Source organism: Lissotriton helveticus, chromosome 2_2, assembly GCF_964261635.1.
Source record: "Lissotriton helveticus chromosome 2_2, aLisHel1.1, whole genome shotgun sequence".
NCBI classification, from domain to species: Eukaryota; Metazoa; Chordata; class Amphibia; order Caudata; family Salamandridae; genus Lissotriton; species Lissotriton helveticus.
Window position 1 is genome coordinate 360,634,620 of NC_136060.1, and position 16,642 is coordinate 360,651,261.

The window sequence follows — 16,642 nt, forward strand, 5'->3', positions numbered from 1 at the left end:
CTAGTTTAGGGGGGATTTGGAGCACTTTGTTTTTGCCCAGCTGCTCTTCCCTTTGTCAGGTGGGGGCTCAGTGACCAGACAGACCACAGGGGACGGAGCCAGTATTGTGGAGCGAAGGCACAGCCCTATTCAGGTCCCAGGTGCAACTCCTCCCTCCCATCTGCATGCATATCTCTCTATTTATCACTGGGCTGACTCACCCTGTCTCCTGGAGCCACCCACACCTCCTGTCAATCACAATCCAGACATGCAATTCACATCAGGCAGGCAGGCAGACACACAGCACACAGAAATGCCAACTAACTTCTAAAAGTGGAATTTCTCCACCAGTCACCATTAATTTGCGCACACCATTGTGCAGCATTTATTCTCACGAGTTCATGCATACTAAACTCGCCCCTGCACTCCTTTCATACCAGGAAATTCCATGGACACACACATCCCTCATGCATTCCTATGGGAGGCCAGGGCAATCTCACCACACGCACTCAGAGCGCGCACGTACTTTACACTGTAATGTAATGTAATGTAAATGGGGTCTTATAAAGCGCAGCTATTACTCCAAGGAGCATCTTGGCGCTGAAAACGGAACACCAGGGGTGGTGAAGAGACACTGGTTTGCTGCTCCTATGAGAGGAGATAAGGCATTCAGATCAGAGCTTAACACAGTGTCAGGTGCACTGTAAATCCAGGTTTTAAGTGCCTTCCTAAAAACCGATTCGGATGCAATTTGGCGGAGATAGAGTGGGAGTTGATTCCATGCCTAGACCCTATGACCGCCAGAGATTTCCCTCCCTTTGAGATCATTCTAAAGGTTGGAATGGTCAGCAAATTTGCATTGGATGGTCTTAGATTACGGGACAGGAAGTAGCGCCTGAAACCCGTTTGGAGATATTTAGGACCTCGTGAGTGAAAGGCCCTAAAAGTAATGATTAGGACCTTAAACAAAACCCGTTTATGAATTGGCAGTCAGTAAAGGACATACAGTGCAAGTGTGGCAGAGGATTTCCTGGGCCACCTCAATACCAGACGGGCAGCTGCATGCTGGACCATCTGCAGCTTATGCATAACTGCTTTGTTGGTTCCCGCGTAAAGGCTATTACAGTAGTCCAGCCTAGATGTTATGAGGGCAACCACAACCGTTTGTCTGGCTGAGTATGGTAGCAGGTCGAAGAATTTCCTTAGGCTTTTAATGATGTGGAAGCAAGTGCCCGTAACTGCCAGGGACTGTTGTTTAAAAGAGAGTGGTATCAAATTTGATTCCTAAATTCCTGGCAGCATTTATTGTATTGGGGTGGGGGGAGGAGGGGTGGCACTCTCAGGCCACCAGAGTTTAGGCACAAATAAATTTTGTTGGCCAAAAGGCAGAATTTCTGTTTTTTCTGAATTACACCTCAAATGGTTGTTGTTCATCCATTCGAAGGTGGCTGAGAATCAGTTTTTGAGATTTTCTTCTGCATCCGTCGTATCATTGTCCAGGACCAGAATAAGCTGCGTATCCTCCGCATAAGAGATTGTATTAATCTTGAAGTACGATATTAGCTTGATCAAGGGGGCCATATATACATTAAAGAGGGTCGGGCTCAGGCTTGATCCCTGAGGGTCCCTGAGGTGAGCGCTTTTTCTTCTGAGCTGAACCGCCCTAGAGTGATCACTTGGTGTCTGTTTTGCAGAAAGTTCTTGATCCACTCCAGGACATTTCCAGCTATGCCAGATGTTGATAGATTGTCTATAAGAATGGCGTGAGAGACTGTGTCAAAGGCTGCAGATAGGTCTAACCGCACCAGAACTGCCTTCTTTCCCTTGATCCATGGCTACACGTAGGGTTTCCGCGGATTCTGTAGAGTGTTGGGCTCAGAAACCCGATTGGTTGGAGTGCCATACATTTGTATCTTCTAAAAAAGTAGTGAGTTGTCTGCTCACAAATGTTTCATTTCGCTTACACAAGGTGGGTAAAAGCGATATAGGCCGTATGTTAGATAGGGTTGTGGGATCTGCCAATTGCTTTTTCTGGAGTGGTTTTACCACTGCAAGTTTCCATTCTATAGGGATCTTTGCTGTACAAAGTGAGGAATTTAATTTTATTGTTGATGGTGGGGTTGACAATGTCTATGAGGGCCTGTAATAAAATGGGGGGAAGGGGTCAAAAGGAGAGCCTGATTTAATAGATAGGATAGCCGGACGAGTTTCCTCCAAGGTGATGGGCAGGAAAGTTTTCATACAGGCTGTATTTGTGCCTGCAGTGATCCCCTCATCTGAAATAGATGGCATGGGATGGGGGAAATCTTTATTGAGTGTCAGAACTTTTTCTTCAAAATACTCTGCTATGTTGTTGCAGAGACTTTGGGAGGGAGGGATCTCTTGCAGAAGGCTTTTCGGGTTCGTAAATAATTTTACTGTTTTGAAAATCTCTTTCTGTTTGTTATTGGTGGTTTTTATGGCCCCCATGTAGTAGTTTATTTGAGTGGTCTTGATCAGGGCATGATATTTTCTGCATGTGGATTTGTAGATTTTAATGTCATTAATTTTGTAGTTTCGGCGCCATCTACGTTCTAGTGCCCTTACTTCACCTTGCTTTTCTTTTAGGGATTGCGAAAACCAAGGTGCAGACTGTTTCTTTTTTAGTGGCCTATTAGTCAGAACCATAGGAGCCAACTGATCTCTTAATCCGAGCATCCAGTGCCCAAAAAGCTGGTTGTCAGTTATAAGGTCTCCAGTCATATTAGGTCCACCTTCGAGGGCTTTAGGAATAAGATTTGGGAGCCTTATGATTGATTTCCAGCTGGCTTTATCCTGCAGAGAAGTTTTAGTTTTATCTGTGCTTCGTAGCTATCCTTTATCAGGAGTTCAAAGGGGATACGTTTATGGTCAGACCATGTAGAAAGCTGTCTGGATTCCTGGCTCAGTGTCCCCGCTTTCAAGCATGTTTCTCAACTTTCCGCACACAGTGATGCCAACATACAGACTTATATCTGTGATCTGGCATTCCTCTGATGTTAAATCAGGCAAACTGGCATCTGGGCTCCCCTTGAATGACTGAATGACATCTACATGAAACACTCTACTCAAGAGCACAACAATTAATTTGATCATGGCATCATACAAGAGGTGCATGACTGGGTTTTCTCTTTGAAGCAAAAGGTTGAAATTAATAAAAGCAGGTAACGCAGCCTGAAAAAATAGACAGTAGACCTCAGTCATACGGTTCTCAAAACTGTGAACAAGTCTCCTTAACCTGACCTTGCTAGTTCTGTCACTGTCTGGTGTTGATAGGAATTACGAACGCAGAGCAGCAAACTGAAGAATCAGTCTATCCAAACATGTAGACATTCCCAACCACCTCACAGAAATAAATTTCACCATCCGGCGGTAATCAGAATCAACAAATTGGCAGTTCAGCATGCACATTCTTACATTTTGAAGAGTAGTCAAACCACAAGTAGACATCTACAAGCAATTCCTCTATATCAACATTTTTCAAGTTAGAGCAGAAGGCAGAAGCAGCATGGGATTCAGCATTGTGAGCCATGTGGCACGGACAGGCCTTGAAATACACATTATAATTCAAAGCGAGTGCTCTAGTTCTAACAGAGTTATGCCTTCTCACATTCACTGAGGCACTATCTACACCCAAGCCAATAACATGTTCCCAAGGAAAGGAATGCTTTGTCATAACATTAGATACTGTAGTAAATATACCTTCAGCTGTACTTTCCTTGCTTGAACACATGTCAAGAAATGTGCAGCATACCAAACCCTGCTTCGTATCAAAAATATGTACAGTTATGGGGTTCATTTCAATACTTTGATCATTGCTACTATCAATACACAGACTAAAAGCTGAGGATGTCATGTCAGCAACTAAGTGAGTCAACAACTCTGGTGCAACTGCATCATTTAATACACAGGTTGCTTTTGTTCTCACACAAGCATAACCCTGCATGATTTTAGAGTCTGGGAAACATGTCCTTATGAGATTGCCCAAATGATCAACAGCAGCAAAGGGTACATTATGCTCTGTCAAAAATCCTGTAAATTTTATTTTCACCTCTCTGGCAAGGGAGTCTTCGCCGGAACTCTTCATTGACATGTAGCCAAAGATGGGCTTCATTTTAATCGTTGTGCCTTGAAGAGATGTATGAACTTTACCCCTAATATGGCGTTTCAGATCAAACTCTCCTTGATGCTCACAGGAGACTTTCTTCTTGGAAATGTAGTAGCGGTAGGAATACTGATTGGTCTTAAAAGGAACAATGATCCCTGCAGGTAAAAAGAATTTCCAAAATTATGAATGTCCCCTACGAGTTTTAACCTATGAGAATTTTAATTGAAAGCACTAGTGCATAGAGTGGCTAGGCTGCTCACAAGCACCTACTGACCACGCCTTATGCTGGCTACTGCAGTACAACACAAAAAGTCTGTTATGCATTATGACATTTGTTGAGCACTGACTCTACACTGTTTAGGAAAGTACACCAAGCAATGAATTGAGCATACCAGGACCACCCTTCAACTGACATAAAATAGAGCAGTCCAGTCATCATAGTTTAGCATCCATGCCTGACTGAAAATGAAACTGTGCAGAAAGAGAAACTGAAATGCCCAGGAATAGACAATGTATGAGAGCCTTTATTAAAATGTTATTCTCCCAATACCTGATGCACATAGTAGAAAATCTACACTCTTCATATAATGAAAGGCAAACAAACATAAAATCTGTTGGCATTGTGGTGGTTTGAGTCTTAAAACATACGAGTCATCTCAAAACTATAACACAAAACCTAGGTTGCAGCATGGTATAGCAAAAGTAACATACAAAAAAATAGACATGCTATTGTCCACACACTTTAAAGTATATAACCTTATTGAACTACCTTTGTCCAGGACTGGTTGAATTTAGTTCGATAGTACCGTGCCCCATATTTCTTCTTGCTAAATTTCCTTTGGCTAGCAGCAGACTTTCCCTTTTTGGAAGTCAAAGCTGAAGTGCAGGGCTCACTGTCATCTGTATTAAACATTATTCTGCTGAGACAGGGAAGGGAAAGAAACTCAAATATGCTCTATATGATTTTACATGTATGACCAATGGGGATAAAGCATGGTTTTGTCTATCCATTATGCGGTCACAGTGAAGCTGCAGTCCAGCAGGTGCTGGCTCCAAAATGAATCTATGATGTTCCCGAACTCCTTGTTTTTATTCCTCACAACTATCTGGCATAGTTGGAAATCTCTTTTCATACAAGTCAGCCAGCCACTAATATGTTCAGACCTTCTGAAATACTAAATGATGCCCTTTCGCCAATACTAATGTGTCTATACCGGAGGTACACAGACAAAGACCAAATGTTTAGTACTCAGTCTGCTGGTGTGTCACTGGCTCTGTTCTGCTGTGAAGTGGCTGATCCTGTTCAGTGTATTCCTACACAGATTTCTTGGGTCACTCGAGCACTGACACTGCAAAGAGGTTGGACTTTGAATATCTATAAAGATACACACAAAGATACCCAATTTGAATGTACTGGTCCAGATTTATAGTGATTCCTGATTGTAATGCAGTATTATAACCCAGAATGCACTATAGCAACACAAATCAACATTTCAATATGTTAGTCAGCAAATTGAATTCAATCAAATGCAACTTAGATCAAGGGAGACATCCTGGAAGAAACACTGGGTTGAAGTCTGAGCTATATTAACCTCATCGCTGCTTGAGAATTTCCCCTGCTGTGCTGGACAGCAATGAAAATGGGTGTGGTCATGACGAGCTCAGCTCGTCATGAGGACCTGAGAGGTATATGCCATGACGAGCTGAGCTTGTCATGAGCAGGGAAGGGGTTAAGCCTGTGCATTGTTCCCAGCTACTACTCCTCCAATTGTCATCTCCCACTGTGCCACAGCTCAAAGTCAGAGAGAAAAAGACCAGTTGATACAAGCACACACCAAATAACACCACAATATACCAAGTCAGCTATCCAGAGAGCATTAACGTTAATTTGCACAGACACACTTTGCTTTAAAAAAAAAACCTCACCACAGGATTGCTGTTTTAATAAAATGCTGAGCATTGTGATGGAAGGCTTACAATCATGGGGTGCTCAGCTTGTTTTATTTAGCCAACACACTGCATTATTGGGACTTGTGTTTTTGTTCATCACATAAAAACAGGCAATATTATACTTTACAAAACCCAGGCAAGCTTGGGGGTAGGCAAGCAGGTAGTCATACTATTGAAGCATCTGTGTCAACATAAGAGTAAAATGTATTTCTTTTGTAGGCCCTCTCTTCTCACAATTAAGCATTTTTAGAAAAATCCTTCTGTACCTTATCAAACAAGACATTATACACCAGTTTCAGCAAAAAAACCTTGTCTCTTTTGAAGTTTAACAAGGACACGTATAGGTTGCATTGGCAGGGTAACCTGTAACATGATTAACCACAGCCTTAGAACACAGTTGATGGACCATGATAGTAGCTTCTTTTGACATTTGCAGGATAGCAGGCCTTAGAAACCAGGAAAACTTCTAGAAACCAGGTGACCTCCACTTCTTTAGCACAGGTGCCATGCACAGAAATTCCACAAGTAAGGAAAGGATTTTTCAGTGTCAAATGCAGTAAGTCACAGCTAACCTCAAAATACACAGTTCTGATAAAAACATGTGGTTCATGATCTTTTGTGAAAACTGTCAGAAAAAAATCATCTTGCTGCAGCATTATTCACCAGTTATCGTGACATTTGTTTTTGAATGAAAACTCCTGAGTACACAAATTTAGCCCCAACATCATTTAAACACAGCACCCTCAAGATGACGCCAGGACAGAAGTTTCAAAAACAAGTAAACAAAACCGTTCTCATGATCTGATTGTGAAAAGCAATAACAAAGCTAACCTCAAAATACACAGTTCTGAGAAAACGTGGTTTATAATCTTTTGTGAAAACTGTCACTAGACAAACAAACCTCCTTTTGCTGCAGCATTATTCACCTGTTAACTTTTTTTGTTGTTGCATGAAAACGTCTGGGTACATAAAGACTTCAGATCCCCCAACATCTAAAGTAAGCACCCTCAAGTTGAGCACCAGGAGCAACCAGGACAGAAGTTCCACAAGTAAACAAATCAGGTCTCATGATATGTTTGTGAAAAGCAGTAACTCACAGCTAACATCAAAATACACAGTAGTACCAAAACATGTGGTTCATGTTTGCAGCAGGGATATAACTGTATCATCTCAAGAACCATTTGTTTCTGTAACAAGAGATCAGCTCCTTCCCTATCCAGGTAAAATTCTGCGGATTTGAGTCCGAGATCGTGTCGAATGCATGTATAGAGGCTTGTCACATCCAGTGTGACAAACCATAGCTCTTCTGACCACTCGAAGTCTTGCAGTTTTGTGAGGATGTCCTTACTCTCCTGGATAAACTATGGTAAATCCTGGACATGTTTATTCAGTTTGAGGTCAATGAATTCGGCTAACTTTTCCGTTGCTGAACCTATTCCAGATATAATAGGTCGCCCTGGGGGAAAGTTACAGCGTTTTTGGACTTTCGGGAGGATGTAAATACAGGGGGATTTAGGGTTAGCGATCTTCAAGTACCGATATTCAAGATCGCTGAGGAAACCCATGTCTTTCCACTCCATTAGTTTAGAGTTAATTTCAACCATAAGAGGCCCTATAGGGTTACTTGATACTCGTTCATAACATTCTGAGTCCCCTAGTTGCCTTTCGATCTCATTCTTATAGTCAGAGAGGTTCATTACAACGACGTTACCGCCTTTATCCGCCTCCCTGATAATTAGGCTTTTGTCATTTCTTAATCTCTTAAGGGCCTCCCTTTTCCCTTTGGAAAAAATATATTGCAGATTCCGACGGTCCCTGCTCTCCCTCTCAAGTTTGTAAAGACCTTCACTCACCCGTTCTGTAAAAGTATCAATATTACGATGGTACACACCCGGCGAGAATTTGGATTTGGGGTGTAAACCACTATCGGCCAACTATTTTTGGGGTGCCAGAGGGTGTCAAAGTGACACCCCCTGCACCCTTGCAAAAATCGGTATTTACCGAATCTGTAATTACAGAATCGGTATTGCCCATTGATTCCTATGGGCTGCATCTTAACGATTCAGTATTTACTGACCCTGAAATACCTACATCTCCCCCCCCCTCTATTTTACCACCTCTTAAATACCGATTCGGTATGAATCGGTATTTAAGAGGTGGTAAATTAAAATTACCTACATCTGGCCCTAAGTGTTGAGACAGTGCAAATTTTTCACTTCAGCTATAGACATAGGAGCAGTACCACTTGCCCCCCCAGAAAATACAGTGCGTGAAGCCTTGTCGCTGAAGAAATCTTTTAATTTTAATTGTCTTGCCAACTTGAAAAAATCAACATGTACATTAGAAAAATCCCCATCCTGGGTGGGGCAAAACCCCAATCCGTTACAAAGTAAATTCTTTTCATTCTCATCCAGCATTCTGTTAGATAGATTGACCACTTTGAGTTCTAAATCAGGAGAGGTGCTGGTAACATCACCTGTACCAAATCTCCCTACTGCTTCCCCTGATCTTTCATCTTGTTCTTCGCCCTTTCGGACCTTCTTAGTGGGTCCTCGGTCGAGTCCCCGACTGCCTCCTTGCCCCCTTGCCCCCTGCGACCCCCTCTCCTTGTCTTTTTAGTTGCTGTCCCTTCTTTACCTGATTGCCACTTATTCTCAATTTGGCCATTTCTTTTTGGAATGTGGAGGAACCTTCCCCTAAAGGGAGTCCACCTGTGGCAACATTGGAGGAGATACTGTCAATGGAAAAGAGAGATGTACTACTTGCTGTCCACAACTCCTCACTCTCTTCCCTTATTCTTTTCTTGTTATTGTCATCTCTTAGAGTAATATTATCAAATCTTTTTGTGAAAGTATAAATGCGGCCCTCTTTATAATCTCTGTCATCCTGTTTAATCTTTCGCAATTTCTCATCTTTAAGATATGCCTGATTACTCTCCATTACTTTTTTCAGGATTTCAAAGTTTTTATCAACTAATTCAGTGTTTTCACAGGATTCTAGTTCCTCTTCAATAGCCTCTATCTCAAATAGCAATTTGGCCCCCTTTTCAATGGCATACCTTATCAAGATTTGCATCATGACAAGGGATGCACCTTCCAAGTTTGCCTCCCACTCCTTAAGCAGCTCATCACTTAGATCCTCAAAAGTAGGGAAGATGAGAATGCGCAACCCCCTCTGAACTTTCTTATCAATATATTGCTGTAGGGTTACACCATCCCACCACCTTGAAAGTTCTTGCTTTTTGAGGCGTTCGAGTTTCAAAAATAGAGAGCGCAGTGCTCTGTCCCGCTTGTCCCACCGGGGTAGTGTCCGTGTTTTTTCCAAAGAGATCCAATGCCATCTCTTCACGTTTATCATCAAACCTTGGCATCTTGCTGTATACGGATGGGTGCTGGCCCAATTGGACAGAACCAAATTTAAGAAGAGCCAGCAGCCGACCTTTAGATGCCGCACATCTGCCCCAGTTCCAATATGTCAAAACAATTGTGCAAACAACCCCTGCGTCAGCTGCTGGGTAATGTCACTGTGCTCCAGATCACAAGATACTTCTGAATACTACTAAACCAAGAGGGACAAACAATGAAGAACACAAAAGACTCAGGCAAAGCTGTAGGTTTGTTAAACGCACAATTTTCAATGTTACAAACAAATTGAAAGAGAACACCTTTACACATTAAATGACAAATTAGAGCAGTGTAGAAGGTGTTTCGGGTGTCGACTGCGTTTCGATCCATATATGTAATAAATGTATCATCATCAGGACATTTAGAATAAGCATTCCTGTGTGCAATTGTCTGTAATAATTGAGGTTCAATTAGGAGAAGGAAAAGGGGAAAAATAGGAAATACAAATAATTAAAAGAGAGCACCGGTTCAGGTACAATCATAAGAGTAAAATACAGATTAGTTTGTTCTATGTAGCAAGGTTTGGGTACACCTCATAAATATAGTACAATTACACATTTGCCTTAATGACAAGGTCTGAAGGAGGCCGTGCGAGTAGAGATAAAAACATGGAAGGAAGCAAAATGCATACACATTCTGCGCTTGGCCCTGTGATGGTGCCTAGGAAATATGAAAAGGCGAGTGATTCCGCTGTGAACTGGGAGAGTGAACGTGCATGCCTTACGTAAGTTAAGCCGTGAATGAACACTTGTGAAGAGAAGCACATACAAGTTGGCAACGCCTGCATGGATAGTAACAAATATGGAACTAAGGGCACGAATGGTGACCAGCCAGACCTGAAGGAATCGCTCTCAAATGGAGATTTATGAGTGAAGGAAAAGGGGGCTTACTCATCCAGTGATGGGAAAGGGAAGGCGAAGGCGCGATGGCTTGAGTATCCCAATGGGGGAGCGGGCCTCAGCCGATTGCTCCTAAATCCAGATATCGGGTTGTTCTGTAAGGAAAGTATGAGGTCAGGTCTGAAGAATGGTATCTTCAACGTGTTGGAGTAGGATTTGGGAGAGTGAGAGAGCGCTTACCTAGGTCTGTGTTCCTGGGTTGCAGACATTAAATGCCGGCTGCCGATATGCGGGAGGGGAGAGCCCTTAGCCAGCTGGGTTTTTATGGTGTGTGGAGAAGCGAGACTGGGTAGAAATTGTCACGTGGTCCCTGGATAGAGATGAAAGAGAGACAAGGGATTTTGTGTTGTGTGGTGAAGCGCAATAGGTTAGAAATGGTCATATGGTCTCTGGATAGAGTTGAACGAGGGACAAGGGAAAGTAAGAATGGTGTCAACCATCTTATGCTGGTAAGGAAGTGACTGAGTGTTAGAGTGTTGAATGCAACTCTGATAGCGAGAGCATGTAGAAAAAATAGATCATGGAGGTGAGAGTAAAAGAGAAAGAAAAGTGAAAAACAGAGAGTCGATTGGATGAAATTCTATACAGTTGCATGACAGTAGCATACCTCCATATCGCAGGTAACTATCCCGACGCGAACAAAATATTGAGCTAGTTACACAAGTCTGGCAATATAGACTCCATCCCACTAGCTAAGATTCATCGGTGGAGCTGGGTTAGCTGGGGGTCCATATTTTACCCTAGTGAAGAGGGGCTGTAGCTCATCTAAGGGAGGGGTGTTAAAGCTAGAAAGCCTTTACTTCGTCTCGGATGGATTAAACCAGATCTTAAGACATGGAGTATCTTTTAGCTGTTTCAGGAAAAGTGCCATAGAGTTTGGAGACTTTTTTTGGAAAAAAATGGGCGATTACATTACAGATGGAACAATGTGTGCAGATACCTGCTCTAGGAACGACAGGTATTTTCAGAATTGAAAAAAGCTCCGTCAAAGTTATGAGATGATTAAGTCTTCTGAGCATAGAATTGACTGCAGGTAATTTGAATTTGGTTGGGATATTCCTTAAAAGCCACATGGGTATTGGCTTTCCTATCAGAACTAAAATCTTTGTGCCATAGGATCTCCAAGCATTTGCAAGACTTCTTAAGCAGCAAGAGTTCCTCATTGAACCATTCGGCTGAAGGTTTATAGCTGAATGCTGTGCCAAAGGTGGAATTCACTCGAGGGCCTTGGTTATCCTGTCATTTAGTCGCTTGTTTGCCGAGTGAATAGCCATACTTAGAATGGGGCAATTGGTCACAAGGGCATATGTGCCGGACTTCAAGGTGACTTTAGCCCATTTTCACACTTTACTTTGCATACCTTCTGTACTGATAGGTATGGCACTACTCAGGGGCAACTGAAAAGGAATGATCTAAAGATCTGACCAAATTATACGGATGGGAACCTCTACTATCACCTCCGCTGAGTTGGAAAAGACTGGGTCCAATGTGTGATCTAAAATGTGTGTTGGGGCGTGGACCCGTTACAAAAGCTGAAGTCTTTTCTAGATCCTTAATTAGAATGGAGTCCAGGTGGCAAAAAGCTTCTTTGATATGTAAATTAAGGTCCCCTTGCACTAACAGTTTAGTATAGTGCAGCAAAAAAAAGGCAAGATATCTGCTAATGAGGAGATAAAATTGGAAGCCAATCCAGGTGGATGGTAGATTAAAAACCCTGCCAGCGTGCAGTTGCTGAACATTATCAGGGTAAAGAATGCTATTTCACAATCTACAAAGTCAATTTCTGAGGAAGTACAACGTACAGCATGTTTAAAAATGGATGCAATCCCACCTCCCCTTTGTGACTTGCGATCATGCCTAACTGTCAAATAACCAAGCAGGATAGCAGCAAGAATATATTCTGCAGAGTTTTCAGTAAGACAGGTTTCTGATAAACATAGACCATCCAGCTTTTGGTCTGTAAGAATATGAAAAATCTTGGCATTGTGTTTAGGGGAGCGATCGACAATTCATTGAATAACAGCGGGCCAACTGAAATTAGTGCAGAGGTTTTTTTTCTCCAGTGGGGGACTCTGTTAGTTGGCCCAACAAGGTAAAACCACACTTGCCCAACCCTGAGGCTATATGAGAAGTAAGATGGGAGCAAGCTGAAGGATTTCTCTAGCTGTATAGCATCTTATTTTGGATTCCTAAATGACAGAGGTCCTGGCCCCTGAACCCATACAGGGTGCAGAAGAGCTTCCGTTAGGCACACCTTTAACCACCAAGGCCTCATCCGCGCATCGGCCAGGATGAAGTAGTCCGCCTTCCAAGGGGGTGGCTATGGTGTAGGAAATGTTGCAAAAACTCAAGAGGGCCAAAGAAAGCATGAGCAGAAGCCCAGCAGTCCAATACCTGTCTGGAAAGCTTACCTTCCAGATAGGAGACACTGGCAAAATTAAAAGATAATTCAAGCAGCAAAGACAAAGACAAAGTAAAAGTGAGTAAAATAGTATAGAAACTAAATTAAAAAACCGATGTTACGCAGCAATGACAGCCAACCTCAGCAGGAGCCAGGAATCTCCAGGTGCATTATGACTACAAGGAAAGTAAAATTGCTATTGAGTGCAGGTGCAGAGCAATCCAAAGAAATGCAATCTGGTAGTGTTAAATGCTCCTATCAGACCATGCACCCAGTTATCCCCCGTGTCCGATACCTAGCTGTGAGTTTCAAAGCCTGGAGGGGCTGAGTTTAGTCAGGCACTTTTGCTTTTAATGGGGAGGGCCCCTGGCTCACTGGCAGCATGTGCGGGTAGCAATCTCTGGTGAAGCAGCTGTACCTCCAGGCAATGGCCCAACTAGGTCTTAAGTTCAGGGGGGGCTAATATGTCAAATGAAGGGGCATAGCACTTAGGAACACAATAGATTCAATTTTCACAATGCCATTTCAAGGTGACCACCCTTTTTTTGCCAGTTCATCAATAATTGCTTCTGTAGGAGGACGGTGTGCTCATGAAATGTTTATCATTGCAAGTCCAGAGAGTCGTTCAGGTCCCATTGTTGACCGAAGATAGGTTTTCAGTCTGCGAAGACAACCGAAGCACCTTTCTGGGGATGTGGTTGTCATTGGCAAAGTGGCAAATAATTTTAGCAGGCAGTATATGTTGGGAGAGAAATCAATGTGAGCATGACTTAAGGTATTCATTATATTCCCCAGCCTTTCTTCAATAGGTACCTTCAGCCATGTTATTACCTGTGTCCTATTTATTTTTTAAATCCTCTCATGTACCAGGTAAATCATCCTCATATATGTTGAGAGCATCCATCACGTTTTTAAAAGACTCCTAGTTGACAATCCTTGGTACCAGATACTACATTGTGCACGCCTTTTTCACATGCCGGCTGAATCTTTCTGACAATTCATTCAATACATTGTCTATAAATGGTAAAAATATTGAAATCCTATAGTAAGCCTCAGGATCACTAGTCTTGTAATTGTCCCGTTGTGTCTGCCCGCCAGTAAGGTGTGGCATGGTCAGATGTTCCCCTGCTGTGGTTTAGGCTTTCACAACAAATTCATGAAATGCTTCTTCAGCTTGAATCACCTGTTTGACTTTTTCAAGCTGTCCAACGCACTCCAAAATATCTATATTAGGATTTTGGAGTGCAGCTGAAACAGGAAGCAGTAGCCCAGAAAATCATGCCAGGATGTGGACAGCAACAATGAAGTTATGGGACTGAACAGCTGGAAGAAATTGCTCAGCCTTGAAAGAGACGTGATCATGCCAGTCTGAGATCTCAATCAGAGAGTCCACCACAGCTGGGTACAAATCAACAAAATGAATAACAGATGCATTCCTTTCAACCCACTGTGTCTCACATAAACCACTTAACAGTTTAATTTTTGTATCTGGCAAAGTAGCACATTTTTACTTTAGGACAGCCATCCTTTTTGCTGAGCCTCTTACAAAATTAGATACTACTTTAAGTGTTGAAAGGCAGTAATGGGTTTGACGTATATCACATGATTGTCCAATCAAAAGGTTCAGTGAATTACTTCCACAATGTACATAAAATGCCTTTGGCACACACTCTGGAGCTAGTGTCTGTGTACCTTTAACAGAACTTTTCATTGCAGCACAACCATAGTATGTTTGCCCACGCATACAATCAACATTCAGGCCATATGTTTCTTAAGAAGTGAGAATTTACTTTCCAATTCCGACCCCTGTTGCATTCTGAAGCTCTTCAAAGCCAAGAAATTATTCATACACAGATGTACCTTCTATGAAATGATTTAGTGGCACTGTCAGTTGTCCCATCTGCTAAAATGGCAGACATCTTGCATTGTTTGCGCGTTCCACCCCTCTGTTTCCAGCTAGAATGTTGCAAGCAGAGATAATATCATTTTGAATCTTCCAACTTGTGTAGGTTTCATAGGAAGGACGAGTTGCCAGATGCCATGCCAGCTTGAAGTCGTAGGCGCAGAGCAGCGTGGAAATTGACATTATTCTCTTCAGGTTCCTTTGATGTAATAGGTTGCCCACTGTCTCTGTGTCCTCAAACAGCTGTACCTTGTTTGGTAGAATGGAGTACTGATTCCACTATTCGCACAAGTAATTTTCTGTATGCCAAAATAGTCTTCTTCCAGTTGGTCTTGATCATAGTAACAGCAATAGACTTCCCTTCAAAAACAGATGAGAACTTAGCTGCAGCTGTCATACTCTTTGTGATACATGGAGGAACCAGGGGAACAAAAATCACTTTGTGCAATTTTCCATTTTGTTTAGGGCTGAAGCACCCAATACCCCACAGCTTGATGAGAACTTCTTCCAACTTCTTTATGGGAAAAAGTACACATATCTTGCAGAAGGCTCCCTCAAGTTTAGCACTCTAGGCAAGCCAAGACCGATAGATTTTCAACCATTCATTTTGAAAGCGACGTGTTTGAGTTCCCAGCTGAACTACTAGAAACTTGTATGATGTCTGGTGTCCAGGAAAAGATCAAAAGTTGGTAGCATTACTCATCTGCGTTTGATGATGAAACTGTGCTGTGTCTTGAGACAACTATGTGTTCTCCTATATCAAAGATGTATGAACTCAATGACTGTTTAAAACATGGACTGGTAGTTGTTGGTGTACTTGTGGTTGTATTTGCAAGAGACTCAGAATCAAGCAATGCTAAATGTTCTTCTGGATTATAGTCGGAAGCTGGCAGGGCAGGTTCTTCATCTAACTCAGAACATGTTGTCAAAGGATCTGTGTGGCTTGCCGATGAGAAATTCCCTATCTTTAGTCGCTTAACATTTTGTGGTCCAAAACCTCTGGTGTTCGGTATCCTGCTGTGTGCGGATGGCGATGGCTAGGGAGATATAGAAAGGTCTTCAGGTAAAATACTTCATTATTACAAAACCACTGGGGCAAAATAGAATAACATTTTTTGCAAAAAAAATCATAAAAATCCAAGAAATACAAGTTAAACATCCAATACCTCTCTAAATTACCCTACACGCTAAGCAAGCTAGAAGTACCCTGTCTTCTGTACAATTATGATACCACACACTTACCATATGTCTAAACTTCAAATAAATGGCTGCAATTTCTTATAATATGAAAATGTCCAATGCTAATTTGCCCCAAACAATTGTGCAAAACCATTTGGGTATGTAATTAGAGGATTACAGTTTCCAATGTTTAACGCAAAGACTTCTGCCCTCAATAATTCAATACATGCTTGACTATGACCAAATGAAGGAACAGGACTCAAAAATACTTAATATCCACACAACGCTAGCAGCAGCGGACCACAAGTCTTAGCACCTCAATTCAGTCTGATAAAATGTAGTGTCCTGTGCATTCGCTTCTGGCACTTGCCACCTTTCTGTGCCACTGGAAAGTAGAGGACAGGAAATTCTTTGAAACGAAGGTGCACTAGGAAAAACATTCAATTTTGCAAGATTAAGTACATCATCTTCCTTTATTATTCCAAAATATTGCACAGATTTTTTTTTTAAATCAGCCAACGCGTTTTGTTACTGAATGCCTAGGAACTTCATCAGGGCTGAAACAATCACATAAAATACATCACACCCTAAAATACAGGTTTTAGGCACATAACTCACCACACAAATCACACTAGAAGTAGTTTACTACTAAGGAACCACCAAGGAGATATAATTGAGGTCATCAGAAATCCCATAAGGAGCCCAAATAGTATAAACTTTCATACTAAACACACCCACTTATATACAGGTATTAATTACATATAAAATGATATAAAGCATCCTATCCAACCTCATTTGAGT

At 42.0% G+C, this 16,642-nt stretch overlaps 1 pseudogene; it reads right to left on the reverse strand.

Annotated features, from left to right (window-relative positions):
• Positions 1-2,868: 2,868 nt before the first annotated feature.
• On the reverse strand, positions 2,869-7,752 carry LOC144821666 (uncharacterized; annotated as a pseudogene).
• Between the last annotated feature and the right edge of the window lie 8,890 nt (positions 7,753-16,642).